This window comes from Varroa destructor, unplaced genomic scaffold (genome assembly GCF_002443255.2).
Source record: "Varroa destructor unplaced genomic scaffold, Vdes_3.0 BEIS01000003.1, whole genome shotgun sequence".
NCBI lineage: Eukaryota > Metazoa > Arthropoda > Arachnida > Mesostigmata > Varroidae > Varroa > Varroa destructor.
In genome coordinates this window covers 53,109,532-53,129,706 of record NW_019211456.1, presented here as the reverse complement: position 1 = coordinate 53,129,706, position 20,175 = coordinate 53,109,532, and the positions used below count along the sequence as shown (strand labels likewise).

The 20,175-nt window shown below is 36.5% G+C and overlaps 1 protein-coding gene and 1 long non-coding RNA gene across 31 annotated transcripts in view; one reads left to right on the top strand and one right to left on the bottom strand.

Moving 5' to 3' along the window:
• The window catches only part of LOC147757130 (calcium uptake protein 3, mitochondrial-like), a 229,805-nt gene that overhangs the window by 176,547 nt on the left and 33,083 nt on the right, over positions 1–20,175 (bottom strand). The gene's annotated exons all lie outside the window — the stretch shown is intronic.
• On the top strand, positions 3,934–11,715 carry LOC111248465 (uncharacterized). The gene is made up of 2 exons (XR_002672571.2): positions 3,934–4,540; positions 11,098–11,715. It is a non-coding gene; the product is annotated as an uncharacterized LOC111248465 (long non-coding RNA).

Below are 20,175 nucleotides of genomic sequence, written 5' to 3'. Positions count from 1 at the left end.
TTGACTTCCAAGTGATAAAGAGTTATTAGCACAGAACATTATATCTTATAATAGAGTCTACAATTTAATTTCATCGCCCGCTACGTTCTGTTTCAGTTAGAACGGAAATTTATGGAGGTGATGCGAAAGAACGTCCTATCTAAAGTAGTGAGTTGGTGCATACAATGCGCTCGACGAATAAGGTTTAAGCAAAAGTAAGTTTATTCTATAAAAGTACAACTCTCGATAAGAGTGAGTCTCGGAAGATTCGGATGAAGATAATTACCATTATTACGTTTTTTGTCACATCGTAGAATCATTAAAGGTGGATCAAGATGTGTTTCGATTGTAATAAGATACTTTCAATAAAAAAGATATATTTTTCAATGTATATGTGTATGGGTCAATTATTTTAAGTAGTGCCAGAGTGTAACCAAAACGAAGATGGTCAATGTTCTTCTGATGTATCAAGTCTAACATTAGACTTACCCAACGTAATTTATATATGTACATAACCTTATCTTATTTTTTCTAAAATTGTTCTTAAGGCAATGGTGACACATCAACATGTGCATAAGTTGCAGTCCTGTATTCCTAATATTCCAAATATGTTGTATCTTGAACGCTTGTTGTTGTTGCCGCATCAACTCATTGCCTTATATATATATATATATATATATACTATACCATTGCCTTATATTATAAGTAGAATGTGAAACGTGCTTAAGTTTGGCACGGACATTAGCTAGAGACGTAAAAAATTGAAACGGGTTGTTCTCATTGCTGTTGTCGATCCTAGGCGACCACATTTATTTACTTGTAGTTACTTCTACTGTTCATTGCAGGTGGCTTCTTTCTAATAATTAATTTTTGAGGCATTCTTCATTGAAATGTATTAATTTAGTTTCTCGAAAGAAAATTCCAGAAAATTTCTTCATGCGCATAAAGGGATATCCTGTTGCGGCGGCTGTTGCATTTCTGTTATTCTTTAGCAGTTATAAGGAACATAATATAGCTACGGCGGATACGGCGCTTTTTAATTTAAGCGTCAGCGCTTTCTGTCTCACAGAGTTCAATTGTAAATGCCTATAATAAGTTATTTTTTTCAACACGATAGCCACAATACACGCTTTATAAGCGAGGAACAATTACCTTTAATGACATTTCTAAAATTATTTTTACTATTGGATGTATAGTATAAGATTCGACCTGATTTAGCACATTCTCACAAGGACACGTGCGGCCCTGTGCAGAGGAAGATTTAATTTCTCAAGAAAAATCCGTTGCGTCACCAGAATTGGCTAACCCGAAGGTTCGATTCATTCCGCTCTGCATAAATGACAGATAGAAACTCCATCAAGAGATCTCCTTTGAGTTTTCTGAACCTCTAGTTGGAAGGATCCTTTTCGGTGGCGTAGTGTCTGTCAACTGCAAATACCCAATATCATTGAAAACGTAAATTGACATCAAACTAACGGTCAGCACTTCAAGCACCTGGCGTGATTCCACTAGATAGTCTAGCTAAAAAATTACTAAGCAAATTCCGCCAAAATAATGAATCTGTCGCAAGAAATTGTGCTATATGAACCTATGCTAGCTACAAATGAAGCCCGTTCCAATGATGTGCTAATCCAGCTAACATGTGAGCAATACCAACTAAAAGTTATCTCAGTGTCCCTAAATAATAATAAGTTTTTTGAGAGGCTTCATTTTAAAGCTATAATTCGATGAATATCTCACGGTGAATACGTGTTGTGTTGATTACCTCCATATTTCTTGGCATCGGGTGAGTAGAATTTCGTTTTGTATCCCGGCACTCTTTACTGAAATCAGGGACTGTAATGACAGAGATTAAGAAGTCTGGTCTGTTCTCCCTTAGTTACGCTGCAAACCTTGCGATGCTTGCAGCTAGTTTACCCTGAATTAATACTGAATTTCATACATTCGTCGTAGCCTGAGTAAAAAATTATATAGATGGGCTGCATGTGTTTACTAAGAGACATTCCCGTCTTCTGAGAAGAATGATTTGAGTTAAAAATCGAAAAAATACAGCCACCGTTGCGTAGAATATATGTACGCCTATTTAGCTTCCGACTAGTATGTCAATCCTTATGGCCTGGTTATGAAGCAAGTTAGGCGCATCCTTCATAGTATAGTGTCGAGGACAGTACAAGCAACTCGCGTGTGCCGCTCAGTCGATTGCGAAAAACCATTTAAAACAAAAACATAAAGAGGAGGCTTTTACTGAATAACTCTCATAATTGGAGAAACTACTCTAATTTAGACACGCAGAATTAAAAGCACCTGCTTTTACTAAGAAGGTCACACTTTATAGTTCCATTAGGCGGGTAGACATGCTTGCATGCTGACCATAAATGACAGACACAGGATGAACGTTTACCTGACTATATTAAGGGGTGTTTACCCTAAGGAAAAAACTATAAATATAATAAATAGAAAAACGTAATAAAACAAACTTTGGGCAAGCACAAAGTTCGCATATACTTGTAATGTAACCGTCGTATTTGGCTGGTCCATAAGTTCCCACGTATTTTTGTCTCGCTTCCCTTTACTAATTTCATGTTCCTCAATAGCCCGAAGTATGGTGTTGTAGAAACTCACGTCATTGTTTTGTCCGGCTTAGAACATTCAACTCGAGTTTTAGCTCTATCGTTTTTAAACGATTAGGAAGTATGTTAATCCATCAAACATAATTATGATAATAAATAGTGAGAGTACAAAATAATAAATCAAAAGGGCTTAAGAAGATTACAAAAATTATAACAAGTCTACTAAAAACCCATAAAAGTTAACAAATACTAGTAAATTCTAGTAAACAAAGAAGTTATATGTGAACACTTCTTGTCCACATGCTCTATTGTATCCCGAACACAACTTTGCAGCTATAACTTGAAATTTCAAAACAAACTCAGTTTCAACGAATGGCCAAGACAAGTTTACTGTGATTGCGTGCAAACGAACACGTTCCAGGCGTAACCCAAATTAAACAAACGTTTAATACGAATAGATATGAGCTTCCATATTTCATTTCAAAAATATATAAAGAAGATAATATATTCATGAAAAGCTTATCTAGAGGACGTCAAGCTTTGGTGGAGATATTGAAACGCTAGTGGCGTAGTACAAAAAATTTGGTGTCTTCTAAGAACCCTTTTGTGATTTTTTCTGTTTTAAATTGCTTTAAATTCGATATATTCATATATGGAACAATCATGAGGCACTCTTATAGTAACGGTAGCCCGCACGACGTATAAAGTACAACCTTAAAGTTTAAAACCGTATTGATGGTTAGCAGAATCTTTCGCATCTTTTGGGTAATCTGCTCGCCGATTCACCGTTCGTTTAATGTCCACGTTATACCTCCAGCATGCCATATTATTACCGTGCTTCCGAGCCAAGGAGAATTGGTCGCGGCTAAGAGAGTCTTCTTTTAAAATTTTCTATATTTCGGTTTTTCACCGTAAGTTCGAGTTCGTTGGCATATTTCTTAAAGATCTTTAAGACCTGCTGGAGATGATGTCGAGTCGAAAAATGAGATTACCAGCATACGGGAGAGGATCCACACACTGGCGTCATTTGTTGGTCTCGCTCAATATGTCGCTAGCTAATAGGTACTGAAAACAGTAGTGGATTTGAATTTGGACATCTTGGGCCATCTCTTTAGAGTTGAGTTCAACAACTCTATTGCGCAGAATGACCTTGTTTATCTGAGGATTGTCGTTAAAAAGCTTCTTAATATTTAGGGACACCACAGCCCGGCATTAAAAAGGCAAAGTATTGCTAAAAGCCATGACAAATGCAGATTGAAAAGCAATGAATACTGAATACAAGTACTGACATAGACTGCCAAGAGTGCGCTGAATACGTTCCAGGAAAGCTAAGTCGGTAGCAACCATCACCTTTTGTATTTCTAAGTTTCGAGTAACAGCATGGCGTAGTTCAAGAATGTGCTCATCTCATGCGGCAGTGTAAAACGTACGATCGCAGGGAACAGTGCTTTAACCTCTGAAGCGTTGGAGGATAAAGCTCGTTTTAACCGGCATGCTACTTTGCACTGCGTCGCGTCCAGTGGTCAGGCTGCAAATGTTTTCCTTTAAGCAATCGTTTTTGCTGATACTTAAGATTGCTTTTCCTACATGAGCTAGCCTTGCTAAAGAGCTTTTTCGAATATCATCTGGATAAAACGCAATGCAGGGCATTTATATGCTATGCTTTGGCAACCAGTCATCCACCTTCTATGGTTTTGCAGGTTTTGTTGAAAAATAGCCATCCATCGGCGACGTATCGCTAACGTTGAAAGAACAAGCTTCGCCTAAACGTGAAAATATGTTGTTTTCCATCAATACTGTTGAGGATTGAAAAGAGTCTCGTTGGAAAAAGGAAGCTGGGAGCCGGTAAGAAATTACGAAAGCTGTGACTCGACGAAGTTGGGAACGTTAGCTGATTCTAGCTGTACTTCCATGGAAATAATTCATTTAAATTCACCACCTCCGTCTAGCGAGGTCTATCCTTCTGGAAATTCAACTCTACTCACAAACAGGTTTGTAGCAAGAAAATCGATGACCAAGTTGCTTACGTGGTTTTCAAAGTTTAGCACTCGTGCAACGTTCATAATCTTGTAGTCGATGTTATGAGGGGTTCAGGGTACAGTTTCTGTTCGGCTGTCTGGCTAGACGAGTCGTGCATTAAAGTTACGAGCTACTAAGGTATGAGTTTATTGGTCTACCAAGCAGAAACATCCAACAATCTTGTCGATCATCAACAATGTATCCTCCATAGGTTAGGCGCATTTAGCGGGCAATAATATTTAGACGAACAACTGACAGCACCAGGGACTTATTTAGACGTGAGGAGGCTTTGCTTACTTCAGGTTCTGTCTATCAAGCGCAAATACGTCACTGTAGCTGTCACTCGCTAGCAACTTTGGCTAGTTCAAAATATGACGTTGCCCGGTGTCCCTGACAGATAGCGCTGCTGAAAATTTATGGAAATTGCGGATGCACTGCACGATGTTTATCGCTCTCCGTTTCGATCGCGAAATCGTCTTTCTGCTTATTGTGTTGACAGTTTCGCAATGATGTTGCAGTCCACCGACCTGTTTCGAGACAGAAGTCGTTCGGAGATAGACGAGATTTTCTTCGTTTGCCCACCTAATTGTGCTGAAGTTTTTTGCTAGTTACAAGGTGCTTCGGAAATGTTAATAGCTACTGTGATGCATTCGGTTTCACACTCCACAGGTAACGCGCACAGTATTGTTAGAGTTTTGATTCACATGCCACGGCTTATCCGTGTTTGATGGGTGATCCATTTTGGAATAGAAATCGTAAAATAATGTATTTCTATTGATAAGTGCACCAGTACGAGTATCATGTACATGTTTAAAAGCATTTTTGTACTGTATGTTTTAATTTATGATGAATTCCGTTACAATGAAATGCACCTAGATTCACGTATTTCCGCGCTCCTACTTTGTTAAGTATTTGAGCATTATACTTTGTTTTTCCTACAACTGAGCCTCACCTTTTTGCGGTTAAACGGATCCGTTTATACGCCCTAACTTAAACAGTAGTAAACTTGAAGATACATAACTATAAACATCTGCAGTTATGAAATTAATAAATAATTCGGCTTATCTTCGTCAAAGAGCTTTTTAGATAATAACATTTCAATTTGTTGAAAACGGGGCAGCCCATTCTTCGTCGGCCAGAGTCGCTAAGAAGAAGCCAATTATCGCCGCTTCATCCGGAATATTCACAAAAAAACTTGATAACACATCTGCGCTGCTAAATTGCATATTTAGTCAACGCCTGCTCTTTCCCTTTATGGCTTATACATCCGGAAATTCTGTGTCGATCTTTTACGGTGATTGAGCTAAATGACCTGACCATTTTTTTTCTACTCGTATCATGGAAGTTAAGGGTATTATCTTACAATAGAGTGATGAAATGAGAAAAGTGACATGGTAGATAAATATCATTTAGGAAATTACGCAGTTGTGTAAAATGTGTTACCTCCAATCAGACAGTGAAGGCACTCGTAGCGAAAAGTTTGTTCTTTGAGCCAGCTTATTCAAAATCATTGACGAAAGCCAAATGAATTAGCAAAAAGTCTCGATTTTGCTCGATTTTTTTGGCTTTAGAAATAAATTATCCGAAAACTTTATATTACAGCAAAAACCTATGAATATATATATATATATATATTCATATATATAATATATATAAGAACCCCGTTCTTTTATTTAACTTTACATAAACTCCAATTGTACTAACAAGATTCTGAGATATACTTTGGCTGTTGTAAGCCAAAACGTACCAATATATTGCAATGAGTAGATACTCATTGCCAGTCTTCGAAAAGTAGTCAGTTTTGTAGTTGACTTATCTAGTGATTACGAGAGACTTGTGCAAGTAAGATGATCAATGATCAGAACACACGTTTTACGCAGACAAAAAATTTACACGGTTCCGAAAGCATTGGTCATTTACAGCCCATAAAAGATTTTCTTACGGAGGTGCATACGAATTAATTGGCACTTGGTCCGTGTCCCTTGTCCTCCTAAAGCTTCCAAAAAGTTCTATGTACGGAACCCAAGTAAAAAGCTTGCTCTCTGCGTTTGAGTCTTTAAACCTGTATTTTTCGGAGCTGACTGTCATCAAAGCCTGGAAGGATATGCACATTGTATCAGAATTTTATGAAAGGAATAATTATATTTATATAGTAACAGTAATAATTGGTCTTTATTGTTCCTCAAAAGCTGTTCTGAGTTCGTTCAGTGTGCTGTCAGCATTGTCGTCGATGCATCTCTTGGCTCCTTCTTCTGCAAATAAATTTTGCGGGATCATTTTTGTTAGCAGAACTAACGCATCTATAGATACAGTCGTGTATATTCATGCTACTTCTATTGCAACCACTCTTTGAGCGTGTACCATATTTCTGTTAGGTTTCTGCTACGGTAGCTAATAGGCCGGATCGAAATCACATTTCACGGTTTTTCCTGTTACATACTCAATATGTGCATTACCCGAAAATTTTGTATTGAAAATAACCCCAAGGTATTTAACTGATATAAATCTCCATTGCATCTTCGGCACCTTTGAACTTCATCCAACGATAATCTCTTTTAGGTATATTACTCACTTTTATCGGGTAACTTTAACCCAGTTTCTTCCAAAACCAAATCATGTAATTTCCAAAACAAAGTTCGCAAGATCCTCAAGGTTCCTTCTGTCTTTGCTTCTACTAGTATATTTAAATCGTCGGCATATCCAAAGCTATCGATTCCTTCTAGTATTTCGGATAGTCAGGACATTTTGCTGTGTTATAAAGAGTAGAACCCAGTACCAGCACTTGGAGCAGCCCTGTTATCAATTTTTCTTTTTCCATTCTATATCTAATTAAAATAGATTAGGATGACATGAGTTCCCTAAGATAGTTTCGATTACAATAGTGTGAGAAATACTCTATATATTTAAGGGCACGTGACAGCGCTTTATTGCTGTCAACCGTATGTTATATTCAACGGTCGCTAGCGTTTCGAACACTTATTACGATCTTACCGGATGTCTTAGGTAAAAAAAATGGCTGCATCTCAAATTTCACTGAAACCTTAAGTCTTGTCAAAAAAAGGTTCGTGATAGCTTAACACAAATCAATCTCGTGTAGGCGTTTTGTTCTCCCCATCGCTCTTTAAGTAATACCAGTAGATGAGCAGAGTGTTAGCTTTGCGACGGGCATTTTTCTAACTACAGGGCGATAATAGAAGGTTTTAAAATAGTTTCAATCTATATTCAAAAAATCCTCATTATTTAACTCATAGTTATTTTCAGTCGTTAATTTAAAATAGATATTAAGGAAAAGTAGAGCTTTTTCCGTACGTACATGCCCTTACGTCTCAATCGAAGCGGTGATTCTAGTACAATTACATGTTTTCGTAAATAATATCTAATGTTACTTTCTTTACAAAATTCAACTTCTAGTGGTAAAACCTAAAGTGTTTCTAGGTTCCGCACGCATGTGTTGTAGCAATAAGTGGAAGTGTAAAACGGTGAAGTACTTCAAGCATTCTTTTTCGAAATTGGAGTAATACAGACACATTATCACCACTTACCCTATAAGTGTCACTTTCTGCATTTATATTTTCATAGGATCGTTGTTCATTAGCCAGATCAGTAGTGTTAATAGGCCGCATTTCGTGGCTTTAGGATGTTGTCACATTTACTTCACAGATAGATATAGTGTGTCTCATCGCTTAATTAATTCGTTCAAACAATTCAGCTACCTTTCTACATGTTTCTTTTTTTTTTTTTTTTTTAATTACAATCATCTCGCCCTGAAAATAGGATGAACTCGTTGTAGTTGCACTTTTCCTGGTACCTGTTCGAAACATAAACAACCTTAATTTCAAGATCTGCAGTTAGATTATCTCATCCATTCGATTTCGCCTTGAGCCTGCAAACAGTGCCAGTGGTTTTTGCCTGATACGACTTATTGGACTAAAAATATCGGCAATCTTGATCAGAGTTTCGCATTAGGTGCTTGAGTAATTTCGCTTGAGTACTTCCGAAGTTTTTACTTCCTTTTTCTTCTTGCTCTCTGCAATAGGTCTGCTTCACTGTCTTACAATTATGTGACGTCGTTATCAAATAAACAATCACTTTCACAAGAATTCTGATTAAAAGAGATAGCAATTTAGTTCACCATTGTCTGAAGCTTCATATGTTTCGAAACTGTTTAGTCATTATCGAGAGCGTCGTTCAGTTTTACGAGTTAAAATTAGGGTCGGTATAAAGGGAACATCGCCTTCTTTATAGAAATACTGAACCTGACTTACAAATATAAAATCTCCTGTATAGCATTGAATTAGGTCGACTTACACGCATACCAGGCAGAAAAGTGCCTGCACCTCGTAGACAAACAGCTATATATAGACACTGATTTTTGTTAACTTACGAAACGTTGCACTGGTATTCATAGTGCGGTAGTAGTACAGACATTTTTAGCATACTTTTAACTAGTTCATCCGATCGATCCATCACGAATGAGAAAAATACCTTTTCTACTGAAGCTAGGACTTTATTGACGTTCGCTTCTCACTACTATTACGCTTACTGTCAGCATTTCCCAAGGATTTTATTGCAAAGCGTAGAATTTGTGCTTTGAGATGATCAACGCAAAACAAAACTTGAACAGATATTTTTTAAACAACAAAAATAGTTTTCCTAATAAATCAGCATCATGTGAATTGAATTCTGTGAAATGTGTTAACAGTTAGCCTAATATTTTATTGTGAAATCTTATTGTGTACACCTTATTGAATTGCTCAATATTCAAACGTTCCATATCTCAAGAGTATTAACCTCCGAATACTAAGGCTCATGATCCTACGACCATAAACTCACCTGAAAATTTTTTTTGCAAGTTTCATCCCCTTAGAGTCCATTAATTTTAGGAATCAAACCTGTGCATCTTCATAGTTCACTAAAGTATCTGATATTCCTAAAATTACGTTAATCGATTCTGTTTTTGTGCTTAAATATTCGCAGGTATCAATAGGTTCCTTCGAAACAACCTCGCCTGGCGTTTACGAAGGGTGTTTTGAACGACGATTACTCCTTTGTAGAAAGATAATATTAATAATTTCGTCGCTTTGAAAAATGAGTAACGTCTCGCATCTATGGTATTACGTACACTACACCACACAATCGTTACTGTATACAGGGAAATTAATAATAAATAGTCATGTCAATTCACAAAATTAACTAATCTCTTGTGCAACAACAGTGGAATTATGTAATGGGAAATATTATGGCTACACAACAACCAGCCATAAAAAATTGGGTGTACCTGTAACATTTACTAATGGACACTCACAAAAGACCAGGCAAGGAAGGTTTGAGAGATATTTTTTTATTTCGCCTATGTCTTAAGCTCGTTTTTCTTTAATAATAGTTTTTTTTACTTATGAAATGAGAAAATATAAGACAAAAACAGGTTTTCTGAATACGCGGGTTTGAAATAGGACAAACAAACATCGTTAAGCTTTTAAGATTCAGAAAGCGTCCGAGATAAATAAAAGAGGCGTAGATCGTGCGTGTCATTGTAATCAGGAATCTAATGGTTGCAGAGGAACGCTTCTTGCGGCACACAAACGAACTTGTGCGATCTTTTTAAAACTTGCCATTTATAATTTTAGTAACAGTGGCCGTACAACATGAATGAAGAAGAATTCCCTTGCAACTGAGAAAATGACCAGGAGCAGCTGTATTTTAACTCTGTATGTAGGATAACACAACTCCAAATGGATCGCTTTCTGCTAAATGTAATTTTGGGATTACTATAATATACCTTCATACTATAATTGACTTCAGGTAAAATCGTCCCAGTCAACCCATGTGTAGTCTCTAGATCAGTAGCGTTCTTTTTCTATAATTCTGATAATAATTCGTCAATTCGCAAGCACGCTTCTTTTAACCTTTATGGACCGACGTTGATGGCCGCCTAGAGCAGATGTCATTGTTAAGGTTCTCTTCACCATTAGAGAACATAGATGTTAAGTCAATTCAACATGCATGCTACGTTTATGCATATGACGCCACTAAAACAATGTAAAATTAAATAAATCAGTCTGATTGGACAAGAAAGGGTACTATATGCCAAATATGATAAATAAATTACCCCATTATCAAATCTATATTAAGCGGAGTGAAGTATGAGACAAAATTCGCACAAGAGTATTCAAATTATATACAATACGGCACAACACTCCGCTATAAATGGATCTTGCGGCTGTAACCTGTAATTTATTCTTTTTTGCCAAAACAGATTTACCTACATTTGTTTAGTTTTTTAATAAATCCATTTTCTTTGGCCGCGACGTCAGAGAATAACCTTGTTGGAGGCATCAACCTCGAACCATCGCGCTCACCTTTCGTGAAATTACGTCGAATAGCCAAATGTTTTACTAGACTAAGATACCCCAGCGGCCCCGTGAATATTGAAATTGACGAGATTCGGGCCCCGCCTGCCATCCCAACGTTTGCGGTTATTGCGAACGAAAATGGATTATTTATTTCTTTTCTCTTCACTTGATTTCAGGCGAAAGGTCGGCTATGCCGGCCTTGGTCGGGCTTTCTCTGGCAAACCTGCATGACGATCTATATCAATTCACGATTTCGCAAAATCAAATTCGCGATCGCCAGAATACTTGCATCAACGGCAAGCAAATTTACAGATCAACCAGCCAGGCCACCCTATGGTCCAAGATACAGCAAGCGAAATGTTATCTTAGGCTGAACGCATTCCCCAAAGTTAATGGCTTCCTAAATGAATAAATAATGAATTAGGGTCGATTTAAATAAGTTATATTGTGTGGAAATAAGATTTTCGAATGCTGCCTTGCCGTCAACCAAGGCACACGAGCAGGAAACGTTTAGCATTTTTTGAATATTCCAAGTTTAAACGCTCCTTTCAAATACAAAAATTGAAACAAGATGATTCTAAAATGCCTCAATTATGTATATATATATATATATATATACGTTCGGATTATATTTTTGTTGCAGAAGTAGCAAGTTCATTTATTACACATTATCCTCTCTTTTAGAATATAAATTTTCACAACAAGTATCTTATGAAGCCGTTGAAACTCGTTTCAAAAACTTTGCGAACGCACTAAAAGTGGTTGAAATAAAAAAAAGGCAGGGGAGTGCTTTATTTGTTCGGATTCTTTTACTACAATGTTACCCAAATGTAGACATGTAATATATAATTCCTACAAAAAATCTATCTTTAAGTTCCATGGATAAAAAGTTTACGGTTATTTTGTTAGAAAATGCATTTGTACCACATATGATATCTCCCGCGCTGTTGCACTAGGTCAATGTTGAATGCGTATTATTAAGTATATTATATACTTTACTATATTCTATATAATTTTCATGACAACATTATTAAAGCTGCACTGACGGACTGTCTTTGAATGTAGTTACTGTAAATTCTCGCATGGTATAATATAAATTTCGCTATAAGTATGTATAAAAAACACGTCCTCTATACAAAACGACGATAATGAAATTAAATAGAAAGAAAAGGCCTAAAAATTCGAAAACTCATTAAAAAAGAAAAAATAATCTGATTTTAATGACATCTGCTCCGCTTCGGAATGATAAAATATTCGCTTCGGAATAAAAAAGAAGGTGCTCTACAATTGATAGGGAATGATTCAAGGAAGTGTTTTTCGACAAGAAGGATCATTAACGGATTCAGAAGTTAAGAAAGTTCTGAAAGTTTCGGATTGTATCTAAAATAGATAGATTGTTTGCAAAATAACCAGTAGCTCGGATTTGCGAAACTTCAATAAGCATATGTTGATTAACATTATTTATCACCATTATCGAAAATTAATTTACAAATTAGGAAATACTATGAGCTTTGGACAGGAATAAAATAAATTATTAAAGAGAGCGATAGCTACATTGATAAAAACAAAGGACCAAGGGTACTCTTAACGAGATATCTAGAAAAATATCTTCTCCTCTACTAAATTTTCGATCATAATTGAAGCAGCAAAGGTGGGCTACACTTGATAAGTATTCGGATGATTAAATGATTAAATAACATTACCCATACTGTTCTAGTGTTCGCTTTGTTTCCTTGCTAGGGCTACTGCGAACAGATTCTACCTATCGCTTAGATTGTTGTTACTGATGAATGGCATTTCCTATCTGCTGGCCGCGCGCATTAGCGCAACGTTCGTCCGCTGCAGTTGGTTGCATTATTTGAAATTCCGTCCGTTATGAACGGGCTCTTGTTTTTGATGTACATTGTTTTCATAAAAAGGAATCATCTCAACTAACCTCTTTGCTTTTGTTGGACACGCTGAATCAATCAATGTATTGTAATTCAGGTACGGTACCAAAATGACGTAACGTTTATAAATATTTACACCTTTTAGAAGCACTACGATCAAAAATCTCAGAAGCCTTTCAAAACAAAAGGTTCAACTAGAGTTTTGTATTTTTCTATGCCAATAATACTTTCGCATTTCATTTTGGTATAAAGTATACAAAAAGGATTACATCTCCGTCACCAGTAGGCTGTCAATGGGTCAGTGAAGCAGTTTTTGGCTTTCAAGGATTTTCAACTAATTATATAACAACTCATTTTAACAAACAGCTCAGTGCTCCTAAAGTTAACAGCTTCTTATAATCTGAACACAATAAAACTAAGCCGATACCTTCATTAAATTTCCTTATGTTGAAGTGAACTGTTATCGACATTAGGTACATATAATGTATGTCACTGTCATTAAAAAGTAAAAAAGAAATAGGTCTTCTTGTTTGTTAATGAACATAGCATTAATCTCGGTCGTCTTTTGTTTATAATTTTTTATCATCGTTTCATGATCGAGCTGCGTAGGTATCTAGTCGAAAATAATTTTTTTTTCAGAAACCATGGCGTGCTTTACCTTTGACCTAATTCTCGTTTTTTTTTTGAAAATAGACACTTAATTTTATGGTGAAAAGATGAACCGTATTCTCTCCCAATCCGCTAACTAATAAATGTTTTGAAAATCTAAAATTTGCAAAATGTTTGTCATCTATAACGTGTCGCAGTAAATGGAGCAAACGTATAGACGTCCAGAAACCTGCTGCGCTGACGGTAGAGGGTAATTTTAAGATGGAATTTTTATTGTGGAATTTGCATTAATGTCTAAAAAAAGGCTGTAGGTAAACGACGTAGGCATAAATAGGCTCAAATCACTTTTTCGTCAATTTTCAAAATACATTCTTGTTTTCGCATAAGGTTTTAGTTTATATTCTTCAATCATTGTCATTAGAGGTTACCGTTTTCACAGCATTACGATTATACTAATAATACACTTGATATCCCACTTAACAACGGGTTTCTAACAACAGGCAATCGAATCCTACTAAATCTTTTTGTTTGGACAAACGTGTTTCGAGAAATTACATGGAGAACGCTTGGTAGTAACTGCTATGATGTGAAGACAAAATCTGCAAAGACTTCAGCACAGACTTAATAAACAAAATGTAATGAGCACTTGAAGCCCAAATATAGTTACACAAACCCTATTGCTGAACCGTTTCGGTACTCGTTTACTCAGAGCAGTGTACCATAATTCGAGTTACACTGCCGAAAAAGTATTTCACAATTTACTTTTTAAATGCAGTAAAAAAATCGCGATTCATGTACAAGGTTTTAAATAGCAGGTGCAGCATGACATAGTATAAGTCTTCACACGAACTGAGGTTAAGCTCTAACACAGCTAAAATATTGCTGCGTTTTTATTATTTTATTTCTGATCTATAAAATGACTAATATTCTTATGCAGTTGTAAAAATCATTCGCGTATATTGTCCGAAGTTTTTACCGATAATAATAATTATAATTAGGTGGTTCAATATGAAATGTGTCTTTTGCATCGGTTACTTTATATGCATATAATCAGTGCATTCTTATTATTAACCACCCTCATACCTAATGAATGTCGTAAGCCTATTCGTGTCGTTCGACGTTTATGATATACACTATATACATTAGGTTGCTACATAAATCCGCATTGTTTTTCAGGGATGTTTCATACACTTCAACCATACGCACAAGGGCACTTAATGAATAATTGTCCTATTCACAATTTCTGTTTACCTTTTATGGGTGCTTTGGCAACGCGTCCTCTTAAAAAAACGGCATTCGTGTTCTTCATGTATTGGTGCATATATATTAGCAAACGATATTTTTGAGTTATGCTTCAAGAAGATAAAATGTCAAAAATAACCAATTCAGTGTGAACACAACTCCTAATGTTAACAAATGGTATGATTTAAGCTGATCTAGGTCGGACGACTGGTTTAGATTCGACATTTCGACCGCACCTAAAAAATCAGAAAACTTCAAATAGCTGATAAACAAACACTCTTAACACAAAATGAAGTACCAGACCGACAGAACCAAATACCTACTTCTAGTGCCTTTTTCCTTTCTGAATATATTTGCTACAGATAGTGGTAAAATCTTTTATAATTTTACGGACAATTGTACAAAAAATGTATTTAATGCTTCAGCCTTACGTAGCCTATACGAATGAGACTCTAACAAAAAGAGCTGAACAAAGCATTGCTTTCTCACTTCTACCACGTATACAATACCATTGACCCTCATATGAGCTCCATTCTAAAATGTAGTTAACTCTGATGACACATTCGTAGCGTGAAGTAAAAAAGGGTAACTGTTTTGATTGAAACTAAACTTTTTTGCTTAAAAACTTCACCGACAAACGGTGAAGATAATGACGGGGTCGTACTGAAATGTTTTCAAAGGACAGTTTTATATCCTACGAGTTAATCCGTAAAGAATTCGACTCCGTCGAAATTTGAAACACGTAATGAAGTCTACTGTTATCGAGTAAAACTAGAGAACACACAGTATCATAATAAAAAGAAAGATAGATTTACCTATGTTTATCTAAAATTTTTACGCATTATTACTATATTTGAAAAGCGTGGAAGCTGTGGTATAATTGTTACCGGTGTAGCCGTCTCTGAAACTGCTCAATCATAGGCTAGGCAAACAGATTCTTTAGTTAGCCTTTTTAGCCAGTCAAGTGTCAGTCCACTATGGCATACATACGCATCACTGCTCGCACATTGGCTACGTTAAAGGACATGACTTGCACACTCGAGGAAAAAATATAATGTGCAACTCATTACGTTATGCGCAATAAGACAAAACTTTTAATTTAAACTAATATGAAGAATCAAAAACCAAATCAAAAAAATCAAGCTTTTCCAAATTCGCCCGAATGCAGGTGAGCTGAGAGAGTCTTGTAGGCAAGACTAATGTAAGTAACCTTTGTACGTATACATAGTATGCCTTTATTATTGAGCAACGCTTTTCGCACATAACTCCTCATTTTAATGAACAATGTAATATTTGTTGCCGGTGGGGACCGAAATACATCGAATGATGGTAACGGCCGTTGAGTCTTTTTTGAATTTAGTAAATCACTAAATACGTACGTAACCGAGTAAGCTTAATCTTTAGGATATCTCCGAAAACTGTGTCACGTCAATATTAAAAAAAAAAACAGCTCGCATCGTATTGATAATTAACTTCATCATTAAGTATTAAATAAATTGTAATCACCTTTAATCGTAAGGCCAGCATACAAGAGCAACAGCGTTCCATACAAACATATTTTTGTGAATAATTTTATATAGATGCAAAGCGAGGTTTTTTGAGTGTAGTAAAGATACTAAATCTTCCAGCGAAATTACATCAGGACATCGATATACCTTGCATATGTGGCAGTTTTCGCTGCGTTTTGTAGATATCGAAGGCAAGATTCTTTCATATGATATATTATACTGAGGCAGCCACTGGATCTATTTTCAGGTCGAACTCTCGGAGGGCAATAATGACCGAAAACACGATAATTTCTAATGACAGATATCGCTACCACCGCCATTCTGCACTTTTGACACAAAACAGATAGTTTTTACTGTTAAACGAAAAAAGAAGCTTCGGCTACGCCGTGTAAAGAAGTCGTAAAACAATTTGCTTACATGACGAAAGGCAATCCGCACGTCTGAAAAGCCTCTTCCTCCCCCCCTCCCCCCCGCAAACTTGATTGCCATCGTTTCTACCGGATTTACAGTTAAGCCAAGCTCTATTGAGACCGTTTGCAGTTTACCTAGTGCTTATTGTTGTTGGAAACGGTTTCCTCCATGGATAACTAGGTCATACAGATTACTTACACCAAGCTTCTAGACTCTCGGACCCATACGTAAACTTCAAATCGGTTTTCGATTCATCGCTAAAAGGTATCGCTCGAAGGTTCCCGGCTGGATGAACGCTGGATATGGCAATCTTTACAGCTAGACAATCTTTACGACATTACCTGCCTTGTATACGATATTATTATTAGTAGAAAGAAGTTAGAACACGTGGCGGTCATAAAAATAACGAGCTCTGTCAAAATCCACCAATATTCAGTACCAGATGTACTACAAAACTGCATAAAATCTGCATTGTGCAGATGTTCTAGCTAATTTCTGTAAAGTAATCTAGGATACGGCCCAGTGTACCTATGGATATAATAGAAGCGAACCGTTTTACGGACTGAGTCACAATTCACCTAATGATCCTGCATCCTGCAGCAATTGCTATTTACCATCGCTTGACTCCTCAAACGGAAATCGTGATAACGTGACATTAAACGCCACCGATGGTAAAGAACGTGTGAGCTTTTCGAACTTTGCTGCTACTAATGTAGATCTCCAAGAAACAGTCTACCCAGCTCGCATTAAAGTATGTCGCGCAGGGACAATAATTAATCAAAGAAAGCGCACGGTCTTAGAACGGTCTAATTGCAGCTCCGTCGAATAAGTCTTATTCGACAAGACTAACCATATACAATATAAGTGTACTCGTTGTAAACATAATCTTGGTGTTATCATTTTAAAATACAGTAATTGCGGAAAAACATTACAAAGTTGTTGTAGGATGTTCGACGAAGCCAGCCGTTTCATACAATAGGCGTTATTTAGATTGTCGTGTATTTAATTCAATATAAATGCACTTTATTCAAATAAGGCAGCAGTTTGAAGGGACTGAAATCAATTAAGAATTAGTCAATTAAGAATTAGATAGTCTCGTGTAACATACCTGACATATAGCAACAACAAAATTCATGCCGACACCAAGCTACTGCCAACGATACCTAATAAAGTAGGAAGGGCAAAATACTTTGTCATTTTCCATATAACGGATATAGGACCGTAAGAAATTACAAATATATATATATGCTGCTGACTCGGAGAATTTATTACGTAGTTTCTGCGTTCAATTGATTGAGCTAACAACGTGTTATGGTCATTTCTATGACCACTTGACGTTCAAGCCAACCTTGATAGACTATCAAGTCCGACTGGCTGGATCATTCGCAACGCTAGATCGTTGATACCATATTTAAATATGAGAAACTGTCCTACCCAAAAACATAATAGCTTATGTAGACATCGACTATAAAGTTACAGAAGTATCTGCTAGGGGAAATCGCTAACTCGATCGCACAGCAATGCATGCATAGCATTTCAGGCGTGATTTAAGAAAATCATTAGCCCAGTATAATCTTTGTTTAAATGTCAAGGTAAGAAACTTTACGGATGAACTTAATTAATTGAACGACTGTCCTATGAAGACTGACTGAGTTGCTTAATATGCTGATGGAACGTTGACAAGTTTAAAAAAAATTCTTATTCAGTTTTCGAAGTGTCTAAAGAAAGGCTAGACGTGTCATGCATTTACATTTAACGTTAGCCAGTTGATTTTCAAAGCCAGAAATGTTTACCTTAAGGGACAATTTACGAATCTATTTTGTGAGAACGAGATCGTCAGCAAAACAAACGGTCTGGATTTGTCGGACTCTATGTGGAGGGCCAGTACATTCATATAACAAATGAATATAAATGGGTCTAAAACTGAGCCATGCAGGACCCTCCATTTTAATAAATGGTTATTCGAGCCAGCATTGCTAATGCGCACAGTTAAAAAATGGTTAGTCCAATGAGACTTAAAGCAACTGAGAAACAACATGAGAAAAGCCAGTAAAGTCGATTTTCGTAGATGTGCCAAGTGGTAGAACTAGTTCTTCGATAATACGTAAAAAATCAAACGGAAGACATGTGGGACACCTTGGGAAGATCACCGAAGCATGCGATAGTGGTAAACTTAATTGAACTGTTGTACTCGAACCCACTTTTTTGCGAGAAAAGACACAAATTACTTAGCCGTTGCATCAAGGTCCGGTTCTATAGTACCTGATGGGCAAGTTTTTTTTTAATACGTCTGCGGAATTTGAGAAGATGCCACAGATGATTCACCATCAGTAAAAGAGATTATAACTTCGCCAGCCGTTCTGCAGCAGTCAGGGTCTTGTAATATGCACTTTTACGTTATTGGATGACTATATTACTGACAGATCCTTTTCATAACATGATCAGAGTATGTGTAGAGCGACGAAGCTCCGCTAAAAAATCAATCGGTGAGCTATTTATATTGGGTGAATTCTTTACTGGAAAAATATTGTAATAGGGTACCGCTTTAGAGGTTGACTGCGGAATCTACATCTGTAAACTCGTATATTGGTGACCAATCAACAGAGAACAAAGTATGGAATCATTCATTGAAGTTATTTGCACTGAAAGTTCTTTCCGAACTCCTCAGATTGGTTCCAGGGGTGGTTGGCAGAAAAAAATAGTTGGAAGAACAGAATAATAGTTAGGGGAGGCATGGACTTGTATTATCGTTGAAGTGATCTTAACCACAGGAATACTAAGCGGCAAAAATATATGATCACGCGTTTCAAACACGTTTCTCGTTATTACATCAGTTATAGGTAATAAACCCCTGGAGTAGAGACAAGATAGGCAATTCGAAGGTTTCAAATCTGCATCTAGTAAATTTATGTTTTTATCACCAAGGGCAGTCGTTAAGTATGTCTAGCGATTGGATTCATTCTAGTCCTCTAAGCATTCTACTCAATGTGTAATAGTTCTGACTATTGTCGGCATAAACATCAACAGTAGTACACTCAGTAGATCGCCTCAAGCAGCACTTTACAATCTGTGCACACTTCTCACCAGACGGAAATAGTTCAGCATATCAGATTTATAAGAATTTTGTTGAAACGACTTATCGCTAAGTATTGGAACTTATCATCAAAATCCTGTAGGAAAGTCTCCGAGACGCTCGCGACATCAATTTCGCTTTTTCTAGTAATTATACTAATTGTTCAAGCTTGTTTTTTGCTCGAATGTTACAGACATCATTTGCAAACATATTTGGTAAGTTGTCTAAGTCAAACGTCAATAGTAAGGCAAAGAGCGTGTTCCACTGCAGATGAAGTGCACTTCCATCGAAAGGTATGCTTAATGCTTATATTAACAATGGACATATCCGCAGGCATTTATGGATTGTCATTTCGAAACCTGGTAGTTGTTTGTCCAATTTGATGAGTTTATTGCGCAAACGAGTGTCACGCACATTCATGTGCAACAGAGACGATTCGCCATCTAATTTACTATTTAAAAGTAGATTTTCCGCATGCCTTATACTTGCTTTTAAAATAAGCAATGAACACTTTATGGATGT